Genomic DNA, 7,422 nt, shown 5'->3' on the forward strand with positions numbered 1-7,422 from the left:
TCAGGCCTGACTAATAGGATCGAGCTGCCCTGCCCACTTCCCATGGACCTAGGACTCTCTGCAAGATTTTCTGCCTAAGAATGACTAAGTCAGTCAGAATTCCTTATCTGATGGGATGTTTGTTCTGAGCAGAGCAGCTGTACTTGTGAGAGAAAATATAAAGTCCAGGACCAAATGTAGCAGGCTGATGCAAGCCTTCCAAATTCCCCACAGTGCTATAGATGGAAATATTAACTCATTGAGTCTTCCAACAAAAAAGACATCCTGTAATCCAGTCCCTTTAAGAAAGAGTAAGGACACTCATCTGTCTTGTCACTGGTGTTTAGAATTTGGGGTCATATATCGAGTCTAGAAGAAACCCATGATGGAATTCTTCTTGCTCCGGGTCCAACACCTTTGGAATTAGTGATAAATCTACACAAGAAATCATTGGCTAGTTTTTCAAGTGGAAATTCTAGAATATTTGAGTCTCAAATGTTTCAAAAAGTCCTTTCCTGCCACCTCTGACGTAGAAGGGTGTTAAGTGCTTTGAAGGTTGATCTATCTGAGTTAATAATTGGGGGTCTAATTTAAACCAAGTGCCATCCACTTGGCTGAAAAAAAGAAGTACAAATTATCATTGTTAGTATACATGTTCATTGCATTTCAAAACTAGTGTTTAGGATATACTGAGCGAAATAAAAATATATTTACTAAATTTTCATATTGCATTTCTACCAGCTTCCTTTTAGACAGGATATGTTCTCTCAGCATTCCTACCCATCCTAGGAAAGAGTTACCTGTTTGATTGTTAGTTTGTTAAGTGATACCCCTTTGTTGTACTAGTCAAGTTATTTTTTCTACCTTTTCTAGGCTAATGTTATAACATCAACCCCGTCTCCCCTGGGGCCCTACATTTTGATTTTTGCACCTTTGTCTGAAGTCTCCTATACAGACACAACCAGACCTCTGCCAGCTCTTCCCAGGGTCCCAGTCTTTCCTCCCTGCACACCTCATCCAGAAGGACCCCACTTCCTCCTGCCTTTCTGCTGTTCCCTCTGATTTAAAAAGAAAAAAACAAAAAAACAAACAAATAAAAAACCTGTTCCTCCTTTCTCCTGTATCTTGAGAACATGGCTGTTTTCAGAATTCAGTGCAAGGGTTCCAATTGAAACCACCTTCCCTGCCCCCACCTTGTTTTCTAGGCCAGGATCTCAGCTGCTGAGAGTTGCCAGCGCACAGAACTTGCTGACATGAATCCTACATGTCCGTTCCTGGCATTGTAGTGCCTGACCTGGAAGAGCAGGAAATGAGTCTTACAGAATGGAAGGCTTTCTGCCCAGGGACTCAGATATCCAAAGGGTGTGAACGTAAAAAGGAAGAGGGGTCCTTAAACCATCACCTGGAATAGGTGTCCTACCATCTGTCCTATCATCCATGAGGAAGGCAGCAAAGCAGCCTCGGCAGTCAGGCAGAGAGGCAGAGCCTCTGAACCTGGAACTAATGCTTGTCCTCTTCGCTCCTGTATCTCTTGAAAAGCTGTACCAATATCTTCTAGTATCTCATACTCCATAAACCCAGTCTTTCAGCGCATGCTGGTATCCACACCCTGAATGCATTTGCAGTTTTATGATTGGCTTCATTTGGTCAACTGTTGCCACTTTTCTTTGCTACAGTCATGGTCATTTCTCTTCTTCTGGATGGCCAGGAGGTCAACCTGTTTAGGGTCACGATCTAATCCTCTCCACACTGAAGACAGAACGATGTTCATTGAGATGCAGATGGTATCACAACACTACGGTCTTAACACACTCCCTGGGGCAGCTCAAGGACAAGTTCTTCTCTACAGGAGCCTAGAGAACTCAGATTCCTGCCCAGTCATCCATGCTTCCTGTATCCTGCATATCCTCCAGGTCTCTGAGCATCCCCACCTAATGTCCAGGTTTGGGCTTCTAGGCTGAGGAGCCTCTGAATTTCTCTTTCCCAACACCTTGTGCACGACAGTCATGTCTTGCTTAGCTCAGGGACTGCTTCAGAGAGGTGTCACATGAGCAGAGACCTTGGACCCTTCATCATGGTCCTCCGACCAACTTGTTCCCTATTATAAGTCCTTGCTTGACAATTGTCATTATCTTCTAATTTGAACATCTTCCCTCCTTGGTGAAATTGCTGTGTCTTGTGGTTTTCAACCTTCCTAATGTCAAGACCCCTTACTACAGTTCCACATGTTGTGGTGACTCCCAACCATAAAAAAATATTTTCATTGCCACTTCATAACTGTAATTTGTTATTGTTGTGAATTGTTATGTAACTATTGGATATTCAGGATGGTCTTATGCATCCTGTGGGTCATTATATGGGTCATGACCCACAAGTTGAGAGCCACTGCTCTAGAGGAAAGAAATGACTTTATCTTTTATTTCCTGAAGAATGTCTATTTTGGGGCCTTCAAAATTTATCAGCAGGCAAAGATGCTTAAATGTTACCCAGTGATCTGAACTCTATCCATGGAGAGCCACAAAAACGTAGAGGGAAGGAATAACTCTATACAGGTGTCCTCTGACCTCCACACATGCACATGGCATAGTGGTCCTAGCACACACACACACACACACACACACACACACACACACACACACCAGTAATAAATAAATAAATTGTTTTAAAAAGCCAATTCCATAGAAAGCAATCAGATTTGCTAAAAGTATAGATAAATTATTTTGAACATAAAATAAAATGATAGATACTGATACTATAGCTCAACCCTGCTTATTAAGGAGCTAAAAATAAAACAGGTTATCAGACTAGATCACAAAGACAAATAGGCTGGATACTCAGTATATCACGGAATATCCCATATAGTATAATGCATTATATATTATGAATACTTTATAATGATATAATCTCTATAAAATAGATATGTAGTAAAATATGGATTATTGTATTAGGTAGATATTATTTTAACTCCATAGTTGGACAGCCAGTTCATTCTAAGAAATTGATAATATTTTTAAAATTTACATACATTTATTTATTTATGGTGTGTGTGTGTGTGTGTGTGTGTGTGTGTGTGTGTGTGTAGAGTACATGTGTGGTACGTGCCTCCAAAGACCAAAAGAGGGCATCAGATCTCTTGGAGTTTGGATTACAGGTGATTACGAGCACAGAATCAAGTCTGGTTCTCCGGAGGAGCCGTGAGCACTCTGAACCACTGAGCTGGCTCTCTAGCACTGAACTTATTAGTTACAAACAACAAGTAGAACATTGTGACAATTTTTCCTTGTGTTGACCCAATGATATATGCATAATTTTCTTCTTTAAAAAGCTCCTTATGGCATTGTGCCAAGCCTTGGTGTACCTCTCATTGTGATGAGCAGAAACAGACTTCTAGATTCACTAAAGAGCTTGCCACACCTGTATAAGAAGTAAGGCATAATTTCTTCTAAGGTGTTTGGCACCTCACCTCCGTGACCACTGTGGGAGAGCAAATCAGTCCTGTGAACCAGTTTACTGGGGATCCTATTTTCAGATTTGTCCAGATATGGAAAATTGATCTTCCTCTCACCATCTTTCAAATGAAACAAAAATGGCTTCCCCCTGTGCCTTTCATCCAAGGACAGTCAATAGAATACCTTCAAATACAAGCAATCTTGATTCTACATTGTGGGCTCTACACTGTAGAACGGCCTGAGTTATAGCTGTGATTGCAAGGGTAGGCCCTCATTTGCTTCTCCATGGCTTTAAGTGCAGTTCACACCACATACAAGCAGAACTCAGGCTGCGAACTTGAAAGGCAGTCGCACTATACCATGTACATGTGGTAGGGGGTGGATGAAATGTTTCATTATTGAATGAAGATGAAGAGACAAATAAAGAACTAGTTAAAACTTACAGAGTTTAAATCTACTGCAGATGATGAGTTCTTTAAAACATATTCCATTTACTTTATTCTCTTTATTTTTGAAATCTTCATGCATGTTGATGTGAAATATGATGGCATCATCTTTCCGCTGCTTCCAACTGCTCTTCATTCCCCCCATCACAACCCCTAAGCCCAGTTACAGCTGCGTGCATGTGGGATCCTCCACTGGAGCCTGAGAAACCTATTGGAGGCCACATCTTCAAAAGTGAATGAATCTCTCTCCCTCAGCAACTATTCACTGACAAGAGTTCCTCAGTAAGGGGTGAGAGGTGATGCTGGCATGGGCTTTTACAGGTCCTGTGTGGGTGACCACAGCTGCTGTGAGTTTGAGTACCATGGCCACATCATGTCTGGAAGACAGCAAACCACAGCACACCCCTACATCTTCCAGCTCTTGCATTCTTCCTGCCTCCCCTTCATGGAATGACACAGAAATCTAATTTATGGATGGATGACCAAACTCTGTTTCTCAGTATCTTGCTCAAACTACGCATCTAGAGTGTTCTTCTGAGGGCATGCATGTTGTTAAATGGTAGAGGGGTTACTACGTATGCCTTGGCACATGGGTCATTACAGTGTGATTTCTTAAGTGTAGAGTGAGGAGACTGTCATTTCTAAGGCAGAGGGTGTGTCCATTCATTCTGAACAGATCATTTCAGGATGGAATCCTTAAGCTACAGTATAAATGCATATATGAAAGAAGAGAACCCAACTGATCATTTTGCCTAAGGAGAGACAAGTCATGATCTAGAGACCCCAGACTAAACCCAAACAGATGTTTATACCTTAGCAAAACGTCACTATTTTAATTTACTCGTACATGGTATCTCTGGTTCTGATTGGCTAATGAATGAAGACAGATAAAATGTAAGCCAAGACATAGAGGGACATGGGTCTTTGTATTCTGTGACCACATGTAATAATCTTACAGGCATGCTAGCATCCTGCAGGTCTTAGCCAAAGCAAAGTTTTCTTTGGATGATCCTGTGTAGTCACTCAAGTCTCCTGGGAGCTTTGTGCTTGTACAAAAATGAAGGAGAGACACCAGGCTTCATGAACACCAAGGATATTGGCAGTTGGAAATGCTGCTAGCTTCTACCATGGCTACCTTCTGTCATTTGGCTAGAGAATAAATAGACAAATAACATCTTATTCTAGGAATATTTGCATGCACCCTAACATGTGGCCTCCCAGGTGGCTAAGGCTGGACCTATGGGCTGCAGGCTACCCTGAGCAGACGGAGGGACAAGCTGAATGTCTGGGTGGCGTGATGTCCTGCCAGAGCCTGAGCCTGGAGCATGGAGATCGCAGATGTCCCTCCCAGACAACAAATCGCTGCACAGGCTCTGCTTTTGCGGGAAGGTGGCTGGGCTTGAGTTCCAAACAGGCTGGGCAGTGATCCGACCTGACCACACACCATGTGCTACACATGCCAGGGTGTATTTTTCTCCAAGTACAGAATTGTTTAGAAAATGGATTCCCCCTCTTCTGTCTCTAGCATCCTTAGATTCTTTGTCTTTTCTTCCCTCTGGCCTCCCTGGACTCCAGTGTGGGTCTGTTGGGAACTCTATTTGTTCTCCTTTTTGTGGTCCTGCTTGGGGCTATGGGGAAGTCAGTTGTATGGGACCAGTCATCTTTCCTCATTCAACTCTGTTTCCAGGCATCCCAGGCAACCCACCCACCTCCTTCTGTGGCCTCCAAGCTTGTGCAGAACATTGCTACACTTTGCCTTGGATTTCACATTGTGTGTACCGACCTGATCAAAGCAGATTGCTCACACAGATAAAGCCTGATCTTTTTATTTAAGATAATTCATTTTTTATTATAAATGTATGAGTCTTGGTTTACATTATGCATGCATACTAGGGATGTGCTTAATGCCCATGGAAACCAAAAGGGACATCACATCTCCAGAAACTAAAGTTACAGATGGTTGTGAGCTGTTCTGTGGGTGCTGAGAACTGAACCTACCCAGGTCCTTTGCAAGAGCAGCCAGTGCTCTTAACCACTCAGTCATCCCCACCAGAGCTATCTCTTCAGTATCCAATCCCAGTCTTTATACAAACATACCAACAGGTGAATCCTCTCTGAACCACCACAGTCTTTATCAAACGATTGTTTTCTCCTAGTAAAAACTGAATCTAGACTAGCCCAGTAATGTCAGGAATGAACTCTAACTCAAGGTTCCTACTTCCCTGAGCCAGAGCCGTAGGTGAGCATGCTCAATATTCAAAGACACTCTTATTCTCAAGGTCATAGGGAAGGCGACATTCCCGAGTCCTGCCTGAGAATCTGCATCCTGGGCATCTCATGCCAAGAGCTCCCCCGTGCCCTGCATCTTTCATAGAATAGGAAGGGGATTGCTTCTGAGATATGCTTTCTTAGGCAATTCTGCTGCCGTGCAAGCAAACTGAAGCTGCCTCTGACGTCACTAAATGCCGTCATCATATGGAGCCACAATCACATATGCGCCCCCGTTGTCAATCTAATCCTTCTGTACGGTGCATGGCTGCGTGTAAAACAGCAAGTACTCTTCCTCTTCCTCAGTTTGTTTTGATCTTGTTAGTGGTGGATTAAGGATTCATATCCAGAGCAATAAGAGATAAGAGGAGAGGTTTTTTTGGGGGGTGGGGATCGGGTTGAACCCACACAGAACGCGCAAGTTTCCATGTACACAGTAGCTAGGGAAGCAGTGTATATGAGCAAACCACGAGAAGGCATGATTGGATGGTGGAGTGAATCTCACTCTGGACTAAAGGATATTCCCCAAGGTGTCCAGAGAATGTGCCCACCCCACCCCCCGCTTGATCCCATACCTTGCACACAGCACTATTGTTCTCTACTGGAGGTTTCTCCTGTTGTGGGTCAAATTCCCCCAGTAGCTACTGTCACTCACCCTTCATGGCTCTGACAGCTATCAGAGTTACAGATTTAGAATTCTTGCCTCCATTCCTTCTGGCCCAAGAGTCCTGCTATCATGCTGCAAGTGGTCTCAGCAAAGGCCACTTGGAGGAAAGAATCTGCAAAGTTCATGCTTCCTTCTCCACTCAGCGTTGCTTCTTGGAGGTGAGATAAGTCATGCCATCTGTCAGACATGAAGTCAAGCCATGTCTCAGATTGAGTGTAACAGAATTCTAGTCTCATGCAAGGAATCTGCAGACTCCATTGCATGCCTGCATTGCGCTGGCTGCAGACTCTTGGCTTTGTGTCACAGCACTGTTCCACGCTTGTCCCGTGTACATTTCAGATATGCATGACTGAAACTCTGAGCTCCAGTGCCCTGTCAGCTTCTAACTATTTCCTCACTATCGCTCCATGTTGCTAGATTCCTCAGCTCCACTTCCTCCCGTGCATTCTGGGAAATTTGCCTGGGAGCTAAACATCAAGAGTCATTTCAAGAGGCCATCAGGTATGCCACACTGTGCCAAGCAAGTCCCACAGTAGACATTAAAGCCATAGAAGCTTAGACAGCAGAGTGTAATAACCTCTCCAAATGATGGCAGCATGGAGATGCTCAGAGG

The sequence above is a fragment of the Arvicanthis niloticus genome, chromosome 23 (genome assembly GCF_011762505.2).
Source record: "Arvicanthis niloticus isolate mArvNil1 chromosome 23, mArvNil1.pat.X, whole genome shotgun sequence".
NCBI classification, from domain to species: domain Eukaryota; kingdom Metazoa; phylum Chordata; class Mammalia; order Rodentia; family Muridae; genus Arvicanthis; species Arvicanthis niloticus.